Raw genomic sequence first — 18,494 nt, forward strand, 5'->3', positions numbered from 1 at the left:
CCTTAACCGTGATCATTCATACTTCATTATCTTTCGTAGCGAAAGCTGTAATAAGCAGTTGCTCATACACAACTCTTTTCATAGGCGCAGAATAACAGAACAGTTCATTTTTAACACTAATAAACAGCCTCTTATTTACCTGTATCTTGTGAATTAGTTTCGTGCTGCAAGGTGCAAAACAAGGAGCGTTGCGCTTTCCGTCGCGGTGTACTGCATCCCATCCTGTTGATGATGGATTTTATTGGTGAAAGGGGAGGTTTGGCCGAAGAGCGCAATGGTGCAAGGTATTTTTCTTCTACAAAGATGGTGCCAAAGACTCATATAGCAAGGATTTCACTCGGAAGGAGCCGTGAACCAGGCCGGGGAAATCCCCTGTGAGCACCCCGAGACACCGGGGATTGAACCCCGCACCTGCAGCGTGCGTCGAGAATGCTCAAAGCACTAGACCACCACTGCGGTATTGCATCATATCCTAATCGCTCAGAAGGGATCCCCATTAACCGGACCTCTCGCGCTGCTTTAAACAGCATGCCGAATCTTTGCGTAAGCCTGCGCAAAAAAGCGTGGAAGCAAATGTTTACAACGTGCAAAGTTGCGCCTAAGTTGGGCATTGACAAAGAGTCTGAAGGGCTAAATACCTCACTCAAGTTAGCTTGCTCATCTGGGCCGTGTACCTTGGCGCCCGCTGACTGCGCTTCGAATTTTTCTGTGGAAAGAGCCGTAGCGGGCAAAAATCCGCGACTGAGCAGGTCAGCAAATTAGACAAGCTCAACTGCTCGTGACTCAGCATGTGTGCGCTTTCAGATAGCGCTGGCTTGATGCTCTTCCATGATTCGCGTACCACTTTCACTTCACACATGCCTGTTCTAGATTAGGCCTTGCATTTTTAAAGCAATAAGCGATTTTTATGCGAAGCATATTGCTAGAGCTACCACTCACGCCGTCGCGGTGGGACCCCCACGTGACACCGTGACGTCACACCACGTGACATCGGATGAGAGAGCCGGCCTCCATCTCGCGCCGTCGCCGTGGGACCCCTAGCCGTCACACCCGCGCATTCCCGCGCATTTCGAACGCGCGTTCACACTCGGTGTAGGTGAAACGCTCGCTCCACCGGGCAGGCAGACGCGGCTTCCGTGGCAATCCAGGCGCTCACCCAACGCGCGTCTCGGGGTTAGTCGGCGTTCCGCTGTAGCCATGCCGTTGTCTTTCCCCACGACGAAGGCTTCTAGTGGTTGTATTAAAATGACCAAGTATTCAACCAAGGAAAGCCATGTATTACCAAGCCTAACCACTAATATGCTTCGCATTCCCCAGGCTTAGCCAAGCTGAGCCTCAGCAATTTTTTTTTTATGCCGTCGAGTTGTTTTTCAGGCGTTGTGCCGCTGTCATATTCGGTGACGCGGTTGTGCATGAGGCAAAGGCTGTGGGTCCCGAAATTTTCGCACCATGCAATGGGGGCTGATTGTGTTGGAATTTTTGTGAGATCTAGGACAGGACTGCTTGTTTAAAACTGCTCCAGCCATCAACTGGGAGTCGAACCGCAAACCAACGCATGCGTGTGTGTCTTTAAAATATTGTGGGGCCACAAATTGTGACCCAAGTGTCCGACTGACGGCATTCGAATTTGCTCTGCTTTCGGAAGCTTTGCACGTGCGTCTGTATCCCTTTGAGATAAAGATTATCTCGCACCATCCAGAAAGAAGTTGAAAAGTTTGGCATATTTAGAACCGCGATTTTACAAAAGTCGTTAGAGGGCACTGCGGAAGCAGCACTGGAGTAATGCGAAAGCATTGAAGCCTCCTCGCCGCCTATAATTGGTCTTTTTTGCCTCTAGTTGCTCCTCTTTTCCTCTGTCAGTCGTGACGTCGCGTCTGACAAAGGAATCACATAATTAACCTTAAACCACAGTTAATGCACTTTGCTCTATAATTAATTCGCATTCATTTCACAACTAATTGATTTCACACAAACCTAATTCCCTTAATTCTTTTATTCGGATTTAATTCAGATGTAATTCGATATTAATTTACTCTATTTCACCTTTAATTCATTCCAATGCTAGGCTCAAGAGTGAACTTTTACACTACTGCATCAATTTTTATCAAATTTTCAGCGACTGTTGATCATCTTCTCATTAGACTATATTCAAAGTTTGACTGCGCTAGCTCAAACAGACAAAAAATTATAGCTCTCATATTCAGCAGTCATGTGTCTTAGCTTAGGAAAACTATAATTTAAAAAATAATGGAGATGTATCAACTGTTTGTAATTAGATGTCTTCTAGATGGTTCATAGTGGAAGATAAGACCACTCGCATGCTTTTTATGCAATTTCTGTAAAAATGTCATCAATCTAAAAACAAAGTTCAATTTTTTTGTTGTTATTACATGTCAGACATCTCAAATTAATTTCTGTTAGAAACTATTTAGCACCCTAAAAAGTATCTTATCTTGTTCCTGAGAAAATGTCAGTCTAGAAACCACCTTGAAAGCATCTTTCGGCAATGTAGTTTAGAAATGATAGTTTTCCTAACGGTTTTGTTTCCCCAAAAAGTGCAAACTCAGAAAAATGAGTTCAAAGATTTGAGAACATGCTATTTTATTTTGTGGTAAAAAAAATTAATCAAAGTGCCCTGCTCCATAGGTCGGGCCCTCCTCTTCAACGCGACGCTGTTCTGTGGCATTTGCTGCATTTGCTTCAAGCCTTCTTTTCCTTTTCTCAACTTTAGAGCTGTCCATCGCCCTTGCCTTCGCTCGGGCAATGCTTTGAAGGGTTGCTTGTTGGACGTGCTTCATCGTCTGGACTCCATGTTCTAGTTCCAGCTTGTCAAATACTCTCTTGATGCCACGTGCACCCTTATTAAATTCTAGTACAGCCAAGGCTGCTGCAGTCTCCACAGTTTTCAAGGATGCAAATTGGGTCTTCGGGCACTTCTTCCACACTAGCGCATTGAAAGACTCGTTTGCATTCTGTGTCTGCATTCTTGAGCATCGTGCAAGGAGCTCTGGCTTACTAAGCCGGTTGTAGAGAGGCAAAAGTTCTTTAGCAACGTCTTTGCTGGAAGCTGGACGATGGGGTCTTGGCACTGATGGCTTACCAGCTTCAACTAGGGCTTTGTGCCGATTGTAGTGGCACCATGAGTCCTCACCATGTGGACAAGCGTCATGTCGTGGGACTTCGTCCGTCGAGTAGGAATGAAAAAGTGTCGCAAATACTCCTCGTTGCATTTTTGTCACATCTGGAGCATTTTCTTTCAGAGCAGATGCATAGTAAGCAGTGAGTTTTTTTACCGCGCTTTGCGTCAGCTTCCCCTTGCCTCCTAGACCTTTCGTCGTTTTCTTTAGTTTTTCAATTCCAGCATAAACACGTTTTGCGACATGGCTTATGCAGTCTTCCTTCACAATCTCTTTATCATACAGCTACAGGCTAGAGACATGCAGGAATGATTTGCTGTCGCCATCACAGAGCACTGTGGTGTATTGCATGTTGTGAAGCTCCTTAGAGCGACTGAATATTATGCCTGCAGCTTCAACTTCCATGGCATTCGACGATCCACTGAAGTTCTTCTGGCAGACCTCACTGAGTGCTTTTTTCCAATCTTGATGTCCATCCTCACCTTCTTTGGGACCATAGTTGCAGCCATGGCAATAGTTGCATTGCACAGCAAAATCCAGCACCAACCCAGTTTCCAGCTCGATAGCAATGCCGAGCCCAAAGTGTGAGGTGTGGCCACGTTTATGCCAAGTTCCGTCATAACTTACACACACGTCCAAAAGTTGAGTGGAGCCAGCAACGGAGTTGATTGCCCTCACAGCGGCTCCGGCCTCGCGCATGACATCAGACGCAGCTTCCATAGCGGCTCTGTGCACCTTCTCCGCTACTGTCTGGTATGTTTTGTGGTGCATGGGCATTGGCGCGTCCATACCCGCAAAAAATTTTGCCATGGTTTTGTAGTTCATGCCGCAGTTACGGCTTGCAACCACGAGGCGCAATGAAAGCTCAGGCTGCCGACTGGACTTCACAGGTGGAGCATGCGCGGCCTTCCTGACTTCACCACACCATCTACACATCACGACAAACTCCAGATTCACACCCGCACCGATTTCTTCCAAGTCCAACGACTGTCCGTGACAATGCGGGCACAGAAGCGATGTTACCACCGCCTTGATGGCTGTAACTTTTACAAAACGGTAGCCGCTGGGCTCCGGCGTTTCCTGGCTTTCGTCGGCAGGACCCTGGCAAAGTAGCGCGACCTTCCTTTCGAATGTCGTCAATTGGCACTCACCACCATCAGCAGAACCAGTAGAAATTTCCATAGGTGACGAACCACCATCGGAGCTTGAGGGGTTCGCATCGGCCGCCGGCAGCAGGCTTGGGCTTGGCGAACGCACAGGCAGACGCTCACTTGCTGGCGGTCGCCCAGTGCTGTTTAGGCCTCTCGCTTTCGTCGTGCGTTTTCGCTTCCCGAAGCTGGTCCGTGTCGAAGCCTTCGTTGCGGGCATCTTCGGGTCACAACACCGGCCACCCGATGATCGCAATAAGCTCACAGAAGAAAGATATAGCAACACATAGCAAGCGTCGAGCGCACCAAAGCAGGAACGACTCCAAATGGCGCGAAAACAGCGTTGGGTGGTCACGTGGTACATTTCCGCCAATCCGAGCTCCTGTTTCGGTTTGCCACCCACTGCTTCGGTTCGAGCTCCTGTTTCGGTTTCTGCGGCCAGTAATATGCCTTTGTTTTTTAGTTCTTCGATAGTTGCCTTGCATAGTCTCGATGGAAAGTATTCCGTCACTAAACAGCGCGAAAAACAAACTTTCTATCACAGGCATTCACTTCACGTTCGGTTTTTTGCCCGCACCGCGGCCGCGTCTTGAAAAGAGCGTTCACAGACGCCTTCGACGGCAAATGCGCCCCACCGCGTCGTGAAAAGAATTCATTTTCTTCTTTTCTACTTCTCCGATAACAACCAAACTTGGCGAGAATATTCTTCATTAAACCAGCAATCCAAAACAACTCAAGCTTTAAAACACATTTTTTTTCCAAAGATCTGTATTTTAGCCCCGCATCCCCCCTTAAGTCACATTGTACTCGTATTAATGCACCTTAATTTATAATTAATTTACCTAGATTCACTGTAATGCACCTTAATTCATCTCCATTTACAAACTGGCGTTTCTGAATTTGTTACTATTGATTAGATTTCGATTGACTCCAAAGCCTGCATCGTTTCACCTCGGTATTGGTTTCGGACATTGAAATATCGCGCCGCGAGTTGGCTCCGCCCACCTTTGCGGTCACGTGGGGGCGTCATGTGGTACAGCACTTCCGGCGATTCAAATTCCGTGCCACTCCGGCCCGACCACGTCCACTTTTTGTTGGTTTTTGGCTCTAATTAATGAACTAATCCGATCGGCACCATTTTTTTTCCCCTGCATACTCACATGATCCCCCTTCGATTACAACCACTCTTTAAACGATATATCTTCATAGTGTCCAGCAAATGGTGCAGACATGTTGTGCAGACGCAAACCCTCCAACATAGCCTAGTAATGCGTTCGCATTAAAATAACATGAATGGCTTCGCATTTCACGACACGAAAACAGCGCAAAGAACACAAAAGACGCAGAAAGGGGAGACGAGACACAGGCGCTGACTAACAACTGAAATTTTATTGCTCTGACACATCGGTTAATATACACAAGGTATCAAAAACAAGAAGGATAAGACATGAAACAGACAATCGCATCAGGAAACGAGCAGCGAATCATGAATGCCGAGCTGACGCAAGGAAACGAAATTCCTTATCCATAAGGGCTATGGATGGGGTACTGACACAGCGGTCCTTTAGGCTTGCGATTTTTGTGCCTTCAATTATTTCTCGCGTAATTTGGTCACTGCTCCTGCTCAGCACGCTCGTGTCACGCAAAGCGCGTACTTCCCCACTCACGAAATAGTAGCCCCAATAAAAAAAGAACATTGTGTGCCCAAACATTTTTCAAAAATGGCGCGCAGAAACGTGAACGTGGCGCCGGAAGGAGGTATTCCCTTGTTCTCTTGCTTTAATCAGCTGGTGTCTCAGAATATTTTGTCTTTGAAAGGTAAGTTGAACGTTCAAATAAGCTAGGTTTATGCTGTTTGAAGGTTATTCTATTGTAACGTTGAAACAATAACTGTCGGATAACTTATAAATAGTACTTCACGCGCTGTACCAGACCGCTTTTCCACTGCTCTGTCGGTAATAATTTTCAACTAGCAGAGGTTTGCAATTAAGTCAGTTTCATGAGATTTACATAGCTTTCAGCCAGAACGCCAAGATGATAGTCGCAACCTTTGATCAGTTGCTACTATCTCTTGTGAGAGCCCTTAGGGTCGTGGAGTTAGGTTCCAAGCCAAGGAGTTAGGTTCGGAAGTCACTTTTAACTGCATGTAAACTGCATCTTTGCCCTATCGCTCGTGGAAACGTTGAATGAAAACAGGGTGTCACAGGCGTATGGATCACCAAGCATGTTGCTCGAATGCTTAATTTTTGCGACGTCCTAGTATGGTGTTTCAAATACGCTAAAAGTAAGACACGAAGGGACAACATGGCCATATGAAATTTATTAAACGGAACATCGCCTTAACGTTTTTGTGATAGCTGGGAGCTGCTGCAGCGTTCATGAGATAGCACCATCGTTTCTTGTCTTGCCGGTCTCTGAGTGTTTTGCAACCGATTTTTCTTTCCATTCAACGAATGTAGTACAGTACGTACGTTTAGAAAGTGGTTGATAGGCGCTTTTGCAACCCGGAGAAGGCAGCTCGGTAGTCTGAGACAACTTTCATCCTGTGTTCTGCGGTCGGCACTGCGCAGGTTTTTTCTGAGCTCGCCACAAACCCCTTGATTATAAACAGGAAATTTGCCGTTGATAGTTCTACTGTGTCGCAACGTATCTCATTGCGAGGTCGCTAAGGTTTGGGATTAAAAGATAGGAGCAGTACAGAGTGGATAAGGGAACAAATGGGTGTTAATATTATCATGGTTGAAGTCTAGAAGAAATGGGCTTGGGCAGTGCTTGCAATGCGAACGCGAGGTAACCGATTGGCTCTTAGCTTAACAAAAGGAATTCCAAGGGAAGGGAAGCATAGCAGGGGGTGGCAGAAGATCATGGGGGCTGATGAGATAAATTGCGGTGATAAGGGGGGTGTGGCTGGCATAGGGCATTATTAATCGACGGAATAGTCCTGCAGAGGACGTAGGTAGATGGCAAAAATTGAAAAATTGTTTTTTAGCAAAGGAAATGGCGCAGTAACTGCCTCACAAATCTCGGTGGACACCCGAACCGCGATGTAAGGGAAGGGAGGAAGGAGGGAGTGAAAGAAGGAAGAGGTGCCGTAGTGGGTGCCTCCGGAATAATTTCGAGTTTTTTCCGCCTTTCCGCAGCCGAGGCCCAACCGAATGCTTCCGGTCAGCGTGGACACCACTGTGCCCATTGCTCCGCGAACTTCTGGTCGGAAGAGGAAGTGCGCCAGCACTGGCAAGAAGCGCATCCTGAACACCTCTACTGTATCCACTGCGGCACGTACTACTTGTCGTATGAGACCCTACGACAGCACTGGGGTACCTGGCATCATGGAGACCTCTTCTGTATCCACTGCGGCACGGTCTTCTCGTCGCAAGAGAACCTACATCAGCATTGGCGTATCGCACATTTTGGAGAGCTCTGCTGCGTCCATTGCTGGAGAAACTTCTTGTCTAAAGAAGACCTACGTCAACACTGGCTTGTCACACATCTTGCAGACCTCTGCTGTATCCTGTGCGGCATGGACTGCTCCTCGCAAGAGAACCTGCATCAGCACTGGCGTGTAGCGCATCCTACAGAACTATGGAGGCGGCAGCCCGATGCCCAGAGCCCGTAGAAGGTGAGCCTTACTGACTTTTTTCGCGAGATTGACACCACACGGTGCTAGAGCCGCGAACTAGTTCATCGAGGGTCGTCGTAGCCGGAAGCGCATCCATCGGAGCCTTCGAGGTACGCAATGAGTGGCGCTGATTCCGGGTCTGCTCTTTGAAGCTGCGCCATACCGGCTACGCTAACAGAACCGATGAAAGGGAAGTCTTCGACGATTTCCAGGAAAGCCAGGCTCACGGGCGCATGTGTTAAGCAATCCGCGTCTTGGTGCTTCCGCCCCGACTTTTACACGACCGTTAAGTAGCACTCCTGTAAACGGAGGCTCCATCTCAACAACCGCCCAGACGGGTCTTTAAGGTTAAACTAAGGCAGAGTCGATTCGACGTTTTTTCAGGCTGTCGTGGTTTTACTGCGCTTCGTATTCGGAGGTGCGTTGTGGGCTTTACATTTATCGCAGCCGAGGGCGACGGGGAATATTTTCGACGACCGCCGAGCGTGGTTGTTGCTTTCGCCGCCGCCGAATCATTCAGCTGCTCGTGGGCGCGTCTCAGAGAAAGTTTTTCGGAAGCGCTGAAAAAAAAACAACCTTTTCGTCAATGTAGTGCTTTTTTGGAACTAAGACATTTCAGGACTCAATATGAAAATTGCTATCTAGCGATGGCGAAACGTGCCAGAGGGAATAAATTATGCCACTTACGGAAAATGTTGTTATCCTTTTCGGATGAAGTTACATCTGCCTTTATCTACACTATGCCGCGAAGTTGTCTTCAACCTGTTTCTGTAGAAATCAAACCGTCCACCATTCATATTGTTGGCACCTTAATGCATACTTCTCGCCTTCAACTCGGACTGTTATCACATGTTCTGTTTCTTCTTATGTTTATTTTTCAGCTTTTATTTTCCACCATGAAATTGACAAAGGAGGCGGCAGTTTCACCAAGTAGGACTCCGTCGTTCAGCTGACGCAAGACGAAGGCACGAATTAGAGGCCAGATACATGACATGCTGTCTTTCCCCTATGCTGGCCCTGCTTCTCCATAAGAGGACTATCGGAATGAACATGGACACACGGACCCACTGTAGGTTTCGAGGTCTGCACGAGTGTAGCAAGAAAAATCACGTTGTGATGCACGGGGCAAAGAGCAGTCTTGCTTCACCACTCCATCCATAAAGCATACATAAGCACATACATCCATACATAAATCTGTTCAAAATCGATACATAAATGGCTCGCTGGGCGTTTTGTAAGTTCCGATAGTTTTTAGAGGCAACGTAACGAATACTTCTGCTCAGACGAGCACCTGCAGACGTCGAGCTAGAGGTAATGCTCTCGCAGGTAACAGGGTGGCCGGAGATGCGTTGTTTATAATGCGCTCCTAAAAAGTATTGCAGACAAAATACTGATGGCTGAGGCTGTTGCCTATGAGAGACTTTTTCGGTGGCGGCGAGAAATCTGGCGCTTACCGCGAGTTTGAAACAGCTTCAGTGAGAAGTTTTATTATCAGCAGTGTGTGGTGTTAGCGATTCACATTTTTATGCTTATGTACAGTGGACACTACACTAACACGAGAGGGGAGTAATAAAGGCTGCGCAATCTTTTAATCACGGTACACGTCTTTTAAACATGCTCGTGCTGTCATGCTTTATTGTGAAAGGAACTCTGGCAGCCAAATCACTATGAATTTTTAAAATTTTTTTTATGAATTTTTATCGTCAATTAACGCAGTTCGCGTAGACGAAGCTGGGTCCATGTTATGAATTCGTTAGTGACTGCGACATTGCAACTAGCGTGGAAAGCACAAGGACAGCGGCAAAAGGAATCGACGGGACAGCGTGCTGTCCCGTCGGTTCCTTTTGTCGCTGTCCTTGTGCTTTCCACGCTAGTTGCAATGTCGCAGTCACTAACGAATTCACACCAACTAGCCGAACTGCCTTCCATGATCATATTGTGAAATACTGCTCTAGTTACTTGTGTTCGAGATATTTTAGTCACCTTCACACATTCATTTAGAAAATAACGCTTGTGTTTTTTTAAACATTTTTTGCTAGCGTCCTCTTACAAAAAGTCTAGCGTGTGCTGGCATTTCGGTGATTTCAAGTGTACATGTTCTTTATCTCTCTAGCTATTGGGGAAAGCTTTGGAAAAACCTATAGTTTACTGAGGGGCGAAAATTTCGCCTGAAAGGGTTTTTGTTTCCAGTTAGGTTTCTGAATATTCTGCTTTGATACTGCCTTTATATGATGCCTTATTGTAGAAGCGTGCGTTGTGTGTGATGTGGCGGGATCTGCTCTCTTTGGAGAGTCTTTATGCTCGGATACTATTGCTATGGGTTTGTTTGTTACAAGGCTGTCTACTCTGAGGTCACTTGTTTTGTTGAAATATTTCTGAGTAATCGCTTGGAGCAAGTATTTGCTTCAGCGTTTCCTATGACTAGAATTTTCCTGCTCGTTTTGCTCATTCTTCAGTACCTTGACTTTTCTCATTGTGTGAGCGCTTCATTTTGTGTTTCATTTGGTCATTGTAGATTCTCATCGTCGTAATGAAAATGTATTTAGCCACCGTGGTGGCCTAGTGGTTATTGAGTTCGACTGCTGACCGGGCTGACGGCGGTTAGATCCCGACAGCGGCGGTTGAATTTCAATGGAGGTGAAATCCTAGAGGCTGGTGTGCTGTGCGATGTCAGTGCACGTTAAAGAACCCCAGGAGCTCGAAACTATCTAGAGCTGACCTCTACGGCTTTCTTCCCAGCCTAAGTCGGTTTGGGACGTTAAACCCAATAAGGTATAGCCGTAAAACCTAAAATGTCTCTCCGCAATACCTTATAAAAGACAAGCTCAATTGCGCCGCGAAAATGCAATGTTATTGACAAGACTCTCATGCCATTTGTGCACAGCAGGAATTCAACTTGTGATAACAATAATATCCAGAGTTTTGAACTTGTTTGATTGGATAGTTCAGCATTCCCCTCTTTCGCCGCTATTCTGAGTCTGAGATGTGTGTTGTGGTTTCCAGATAATAAATCACGAGTTTTGCGAGAAAATCGCTCTCAGCAAAATTCTCACGGCTCATTTCTCCCGAGTGCTCGAAAACAGCTCCTGAATAGAGTCAGTCTCCAAAAAATTGCTGAGGCTCAGCTTGGCTAAGCCTTGGGAATGCGAAGCATCCCACGGCGACGGCGCGAGGTGGAGGCCGGCTCTCTCATCCGATGTCACGTGGTTTGACGTCACGGTGTCACGTGGTTTCACGGCTAGGGGTCCCACGGCGACGGCGTGAGTGGTAGCTCTAGCAATACGCTTCGCATAAAACGGTACCTCACATATTAGGAAAAATGATTGGGTCCCTTGATTCATTAGCACCTTGAAATTCAGCTCGAAGACAACACGAGGGCAGAGAAATACACAAGAGCTGACCATCTAAAAATAGAGTTGGTAGTCAACACTCGTCGTGTCTTCTTGCTCGTCTTTCAGTTGCGTTTCGCGCTGGACGTGGAGACGTTCGAGGTCTTGTTTCTTTTTTCCCGACATTCCTCACGTAATCTATTGCATCACGGTCTTATTTTTACAATGCTACCTTATAACTATCCACTCACTTCGAAGGTGGCGCTGGTGGCACACCATTAGCCACTATGTTTTAAACATAGGGCGTACTTTATCGCCCCATACACACCTCCTCTGACTCTAGAATGTTACAGGATGACCTTAAACGAATTGAAACTTGGTGCGACAAATGGTTAATGTGCCTAAACACTAAGAAAACGTCTTTGCTTTCCTTTCAGCGTCGGAAAAACTATCAGGCATCAAGTTACACCATTTGTGGCTCGGTAATCTCATCTGTCCACTCTTACAAATAACTTGGCGTCACCCTTACAGATACACTAACCTGGTCAGAGCATATAATGAACATTACTAACGAAGCCAATCGCACTCTTGGTTGCCTCCGTCGAAACTTGCGCCTAGCCTCTGCATCCGTGAAAACACTTACTTATCTTACATTTATCACACCTAAAATAGAATACGCATGCTCAGTCTTGGATCCCCATCAAGCTAATCTTTCTAACACCCTCGAAGCTCTACAGAATCGCGCTGCCAGGTTTATTTTCTCAGACTACTCCTATCATTCCAGTGTCACTGCACTCAAATCACGGGCTAATCTCACTAATCTTGGAAAGCGACGCTGCATCTTCAGGCTGTGCCTTTTTCGCAAGTTCTACCATACGCCACTCAATGTTTCAGCAATCTTACCAGTTCATCGACAATCAAGTTGCACCAGCCCTCGTAAAGCCGTCTATCCGCCCCCAGCACAGACCACAGCCCATCTTCGTTCGTTTTTTGTTCAGACCGCTCGGGACTTGAACAAACTGCCTGTCGACGCTGTGCACCACTCCGACCCACATTCCTTCAAAAGTGCCATTGAACCCCTCTTCACTTGAACATTATGCCCATCCCTCATGTAATACCCCACACCGAGGGGCATTTGAGGTACTAATAATAAATAAATGAATAGATTTTTCGCTTCAGAACTTGCAAGAGCGGTCGTTCGCTGCTGCTCCTGTCTCTCTCAAAATGGCATTTAACTATTTATTCTCTATGGTTCAATGTGGCCAAGTGTGCGCGTCCAAAGTTGCCAGGAGATTGCATTGTGAGTGAATCTCATTAAAGTCAGTTTGCATAATGACGTAGTTGAACTGCCCTCAATCCACTTCAGCGAAGATCTGTCTGGCAAATGCTAGCCGTCGGGATTGTCTTGCGAACATGGCTGCCTGAAAGTGTATCAAAGGAAAAAATATGTATGGTCTGTGGTTTTTCTTTGCCTGAGAAAAACCCAAATATAGCAGACGGGAAAACTAAGTAAAGGAGAGTTATGTTATAGCCTGTTCCAGCCCACAACATGGTCCTGTTTCATCCGTGTCTATGCGAGAACGCCCCAAGTGCATTTCACCCTGCATAAGTAAATCAAAAGACGGACACAGGCTCTCGATGTATGGGCCCTAGCTCAGCCCTGGTACAACCCCAGTCTAGCGAAACAACGCATCTGTCGCCCCTGACTTTCGGGCCCGCCTGAGCTCGTGCACTGCTCTATAGCTTCGTTGAGCTTTGCTTTGACTTGACACATTTGCCACAATGAGGGTAGCATAATGCCTCTGGCCCTGAGGGTACACGAAATAAATAAATAAATGCCCCTTCTCCAACCACTCTCGCTGCAAGCAGCCGGTGATAGCGCGCTTTGTTGTTGAGGTGCCTTGTGCGACATAACTTTTATTTTCGCTTTGTTTGCTAGGCGTACGAGGGTTTTCGCATGGTGCGGTCTCGCGGTTAAATATAGCTGGCAGGGCATTGGCCTGCTTGATGCTGTCCATGTCCAGCTGGTCTGACAAAACTAACCAGGGAAAAACCAGATAGCAGAACATGTCATTTCACCAGTAGACGGCCGCAATCAAAACAGCTGCATCGGGTGTGAAGAAGGGCAGCCTTCAGTGTAGCATGCGCAGCGTCCGGAAATTCCGACCCTGCGCCTTGCTATATATGGTGATACACCTCAGCCACATCGTTGTTCCTGAGAAGAAGGCTAAGGTTTTTTATTTGATGAGTTGGAAGCTTCCTTGCCCAGACAAGTATGGTCGGTAAGGTTACCTGACCGTCTTTAAAGCTTTCCTAATAGCCAATTTTGCAGCTCCTTTGGTTTTGCACGTGCTTGTAAAATTCAGCAGAAAACAATTTTATTACACCTTGAACTCTGCACACCATAGCCTTAGATGCCTATGCACCATTAAACCCACCCAACACAACAATAAGGCACCCTGCACAAGACACTGCTTTGCACTGAAGTGCTGTGGCCACCGTGCTCATGCGTCGAGCGGGGAAACAAAGAAAAACGGTGATAACGACGTACTCGACGACGCGTGTCTCAGTGTACAATTTGAGCACGGGCCAATGGCTTTAACAGCCTAAATGCAGCGAATTCGATAGGTTGTCAGTTTTGTCACAAAGATGACGCTTTTCCCGCGGTGTCACGTTACGGGTTCATTCACACCCGACCTCTCAGTCGCTTCGGCCAGTGTTTCTACCACCTTCGCTGAACGTTCGAGCTATTCCGGTGAAACTATGCGGTTTCCGGTGAAACCATGCGTTCAAGGTCCTTCTGCAACTACCGGGAAGCCTTGTCGCAAGCCATTTCCGCCAGGGAAATTCCGCAGACGTGCTTCCTCCAAATCCGGCGGAGAGGAAAGAAAGCCAGTCGTTAAGCTCTGAAACATGTAAGGCCCACTCTGCTGTACAAGTAGGAAAAAAAAAGAAAGGTGTTAGGTGGTAAGGAAATGCAGGTAAAAAGATGAATGTAAATGTATCGCAAACCTCCCGGCCACGGCAGACAAATTTCGATGGAGGCGAAATACTAGAGACCCGTGTACTGTGCGATGTCAGTGCACGTTAAATAATCCAAGATGGTCGAAATTTCCGAAGTCCTTCACTACGGCGTCCCTCATAGCCTGAGTCGCTTTGGGACGTTGAACCCTCATAAACGTTATTCTTAGCTCCACTATAGTAATAGTATAAGTGGTATCCCTGCGCTTAGTCCCACCGTGGTAATATTATTAGTGATATCTCTGCGCTTAGTCCCACCGTGGTAATATTATTAGTGATATTTCAGTGCTTAGACCCACCGTATTATAATTATTAGTGGTATTTCTGCGCACGAGGACGAGCCCGCCATGCCAGCGCCAGGCACGCACCTGTCTTGCATCTCGCACGATTTTTCACTGCCAGCAAACTTCTTTTCCTCGAGTCTGAACTGCCGCCAGCGAGGCGCCTCCGAATAGCTCGGCAATTCGAGCTTTAGGCGCGCTGTCGTGTTACAAATAAGGAACGAAGCCGATCAAAAATAAAAGGGCACAGTAGCTGGCGCTTAGCATAGCCATTCTAAAAACAGCACACGGCAACGAACAAAAACAGCAGGTGCGTCGGAACTATGCTTTGTTCGGGGCCCGTTGGCTTACGCCAAAGCAGTGATGAAGTGCTGAAGCTTAACGCAAGTGAAGAGTATGAATTCTGTGAACGCAAGCAAAAGCTGCTTGACTTTGCGGAAAGAGGACCCCTGGTGTAGAAGCAGTGGAGCGACGGAGTTATTTTGAGGCCCAACGACAAATGCGAAAATCTAACGTCATATTTCTTGCGACGCGACCGTATATGTGGAGTTCTGTGGAGACCGAAGAGCTAACCCGTAACGCTCCAAGGGAATTGGAAGAAGCGCCAGAAATTCTCCCGCTCAGTTCCGAGAAACATCAGTAGTTGGCGCTGTTTTGTGTGTGTCCTCCGTGTCCTCGTTTGCAAGCGCAAGGCAGCGAGAATACGTTGACCGATTCTTGCAGGAAAAGAAAAATTACTAAAACGACAGCGCAAGGCAGTAGTGAGCTTCAAATGCAATGCAATACGAGCAGAACTGACAAAATTGATTGACATCTTGCTAAGGCTAGTCTTGGCTGAGTAGAAATAAAAAAACAACAAAGGTTTCGCTTATTTTCACTAATTGCAAACTCTTTCATTAAATTTAATCATTGTGAGAATGCTAAAAAAGGTTTTAGTTGTGCAGATCACAGTGCATGCTGCCGACAATCAAAGCCTTGTCGCGCTGTTGGACACCCTTTTCACACAAGGCCCCGAGGAATAAACAGAGAGAGGAAAAAAGACACGCAATTCATCAGTGTTTTCACTTCTTGAACCTTCCACCAAAACGAACACGTAGAACAGGTCGGCAATATTTCTTCCGCATGGGGGCAGGGGGGGGGGGGGGGTGCATTGTTAGAAAAGTCGTGCTCATCGTGCAGAAAATGCGGCTTTCCCACAATACAACTTTCCGTATGTGGTTGCGAATGAAAATGGCTAACGGTGTGCTTTCCTCTTATTACTGCGACGAAGAGGACACGTCACATGGGTCGCATTTCCACGTCACTTTAGAGTGACGACATGTGGCCGGCAGCGAGTGACAAAAGTCTGCTACAATAACGCCTTCCAAGGACGACGAGGCAATTGGGCGCGAAGCGCCCCGTGTACTATGCGAGGCCTTAACAGCCCTAAGATTAGAATGGAGAAGGGGCCGGCTTGTTGGCGCACTCCCATATCGTCAGCCCCGTATCGCCGATCCGAGCTTACCCACGCTTCCCGCTTCGTGACGTCATTCTGTTTCGCGCGCTGTTTCTCTTGTCGCTCGCTTTCGCCGTTTCCGCTGGTTAGAGCGGCGAGTGTTCACACTTCATCGTACAGTCTTTGTCAAAAGTAACCAGGCTGAATGGTTTGCTTCTAGCATGTATAGTGGATTCCTTGTGACTTTCCTAAACATCAAAAGTTTTTGGAAGGTAAGAAGACCCCCAGTCCTTACTTTTAACAACTATTTCAGCTTCAGGGAAGCTGCACGGGTTCCACTGTACGAGCTAGAAGCAAACCATGCAGCCTGGTTACTTTTGACAAAGACTCTACGTTTCTTCACCGTGCATGAAAGCGCTTAGGGTTGTGTAGTAAACACTACTGGGCAGCCGTGGTGTAAACTGTACGCTACAGGCCGCACTACGTGTGTCGCCTACACTAGAGATGTGTGCTGTATACTAACAAGAAAGAAGAATATTCCTCCATTAAGGATAGTTGCCGGGCCAGTTGGTACATGATCTCACCCTAAAACAGCGCGCTTACACGGGACGAAGAAAGAAGACACGCACACAAACAGCGCTGAACTGCGCTGAACTGTGTGTGCGCTGAATAGCGCACACGCAAGTTCAGCGCTGTGTGTGTGCGTGTCGTCTTCCTTCGTCCCGTGTAAGCGCGCTGTTTTACGGTGAGAATATTCCTCCTTTTTCGCAACTGCTGCAGTGACGCACATCAAATTCCTTTGGCTCCTAGCTAGAACGCCTATCCTCTCGGGTTTCAGTTTCATTGTGTGGTTCGTCAGTAGCTGCGCAAGTAAGCGCGACGTCCCCGATCTGCTCCCTTCAGCCATGTGATGTACTTGGGCTTTTTCTCGGGACAGAAAAACAAAACAGATAGGAAAAAGGACGCTAGCCTTTGAAATGCCTTGTTCGCCTCTCCTTTTTTTTCTTTCTGTGTTATCTCCTGTTCTGATTTTACTTTCTCTCTAGGGTGACTGCGTGTTTCAGTCTATTCCAGTACGACTTGTAGCCAGCTGGGTACGATTTTGATGGAAAGAGACATTTCTTTTCTTTTATCTTTAAACGGTATTCACACAGAGCACGTGGCGTAAGCAATAGCATAGCGCTCGTACTGTTCTGTTCTTCCCCGAGGCAGAATTTTGGAATATTTGTTGTCAGTTTCATTTTCCTTCTCTCCTGGTCCCTGTGTCAAACGCCACTGATTCCGCTACCGGGAATGTGTGAACAGCGACATTCGTTAGTTCAAACGTTTCAAGAAAGAAACAAAAAGATTGGCTGGTCCGTACCGCTTAAAGCACAAGAAGCGGACTGCAACAAAGGGAAAGGAAACGTCATGACGGCGGCTCGTATCGTTCAAAACGAAGGTTATTTTTTTAATGCTCCTGACCATGCACCATGCTAAAGAAATAAGATGCAGTGCATGTAATAAAAACAGGCTGTGTCCGCAGCACAAGGGCTGTTAGCTGAAGAATATATGCTATGCGCACCGTTATGTGTGGAGTTACGAGCAAATGCTTTGTAATACGGAGGGCTTGCTTTTACGTCGCCATATTCGAGAACTATACCGACGCTCAGCAGTCAATGCAAACGGTCGACGGCGGCGAAACCGCATTTCCTTCGTCTGAGGAAGATTAGAAAGCGACTCAGACTTGCGTTCAAGAGGAAGTTTCTTATCTCTTCCTCTCAGTGGTCAAGTACCACGGTTTTCTAGTCTTATCTACAAGTGTTTCCTTGAAAGACCCGCTTCTCTACAGACACGCTGAGCTACTCTTGTACAGTGAAAAAGTGACCAGGCTCTAAGCTGAAAATTTTCATAATACTGTTTTGTTCATCTTTGCACCTCCACAGTCGAACACGCCACAAGGATTTTCGCAATAATGAGGAAATTGAACCCCTCAACTTTTTATTGCAGGCCTGTAGCAGTACTCTAAATGTCCGGTTTCAGATATCTTTACGTCACCTTTACGTTGCTTTACGTCAAACTAAAATACTTTGTTAGCAGATCTCTGAACGTTTCGGCGAATTCGTCAGGTGGCGTTTTTGTCTGCATAAGAAACGCATATTTGTTTTCCGGGAAGTATCTGCTGACCCTTATTATACACAGACGTTCTGCGTCATCGATAATATAATGTGATATTTGCGTATATTCAGTCAAGCGGTGATAAGACGGGTGGCTAGATCTTCAGCCCTTTAAGCAGTCTGCTGCTGAATGGCGTGCAACATGCTTGCAGTGACGTCTAATCACGCTCGTTCTCTGGAAAGACCTATACATGATTTCTACGAGAGGAATGCACAAAGCAGCGTTACAAACTCTCCTCATATATACGTGAAGATAAGTGCTCTACATTGTATTCTGCAAGTGACAAAGCTATTGCTGACACAATGAACTCAATCACTATGTGATGATAAGATATGTGCTTTACATGCCATGCCTTTTGCACAGATCG

Source organism: Amblyomma mixtum, chromosome 4 (assembly GCF_055824585.1).
Source record: "Amblyomma mixtum isolate Tamu chromosome 4, ASM5582458v1, whole genome shotgun sequence".
In the NCBI taxonomy this organism is placed as follows: Eukaryota; Metazoa; Arthropoda; class Arachnida; order Ixodida; family Ixodidae; genus Amblyomma; species Amblyomma mixtum.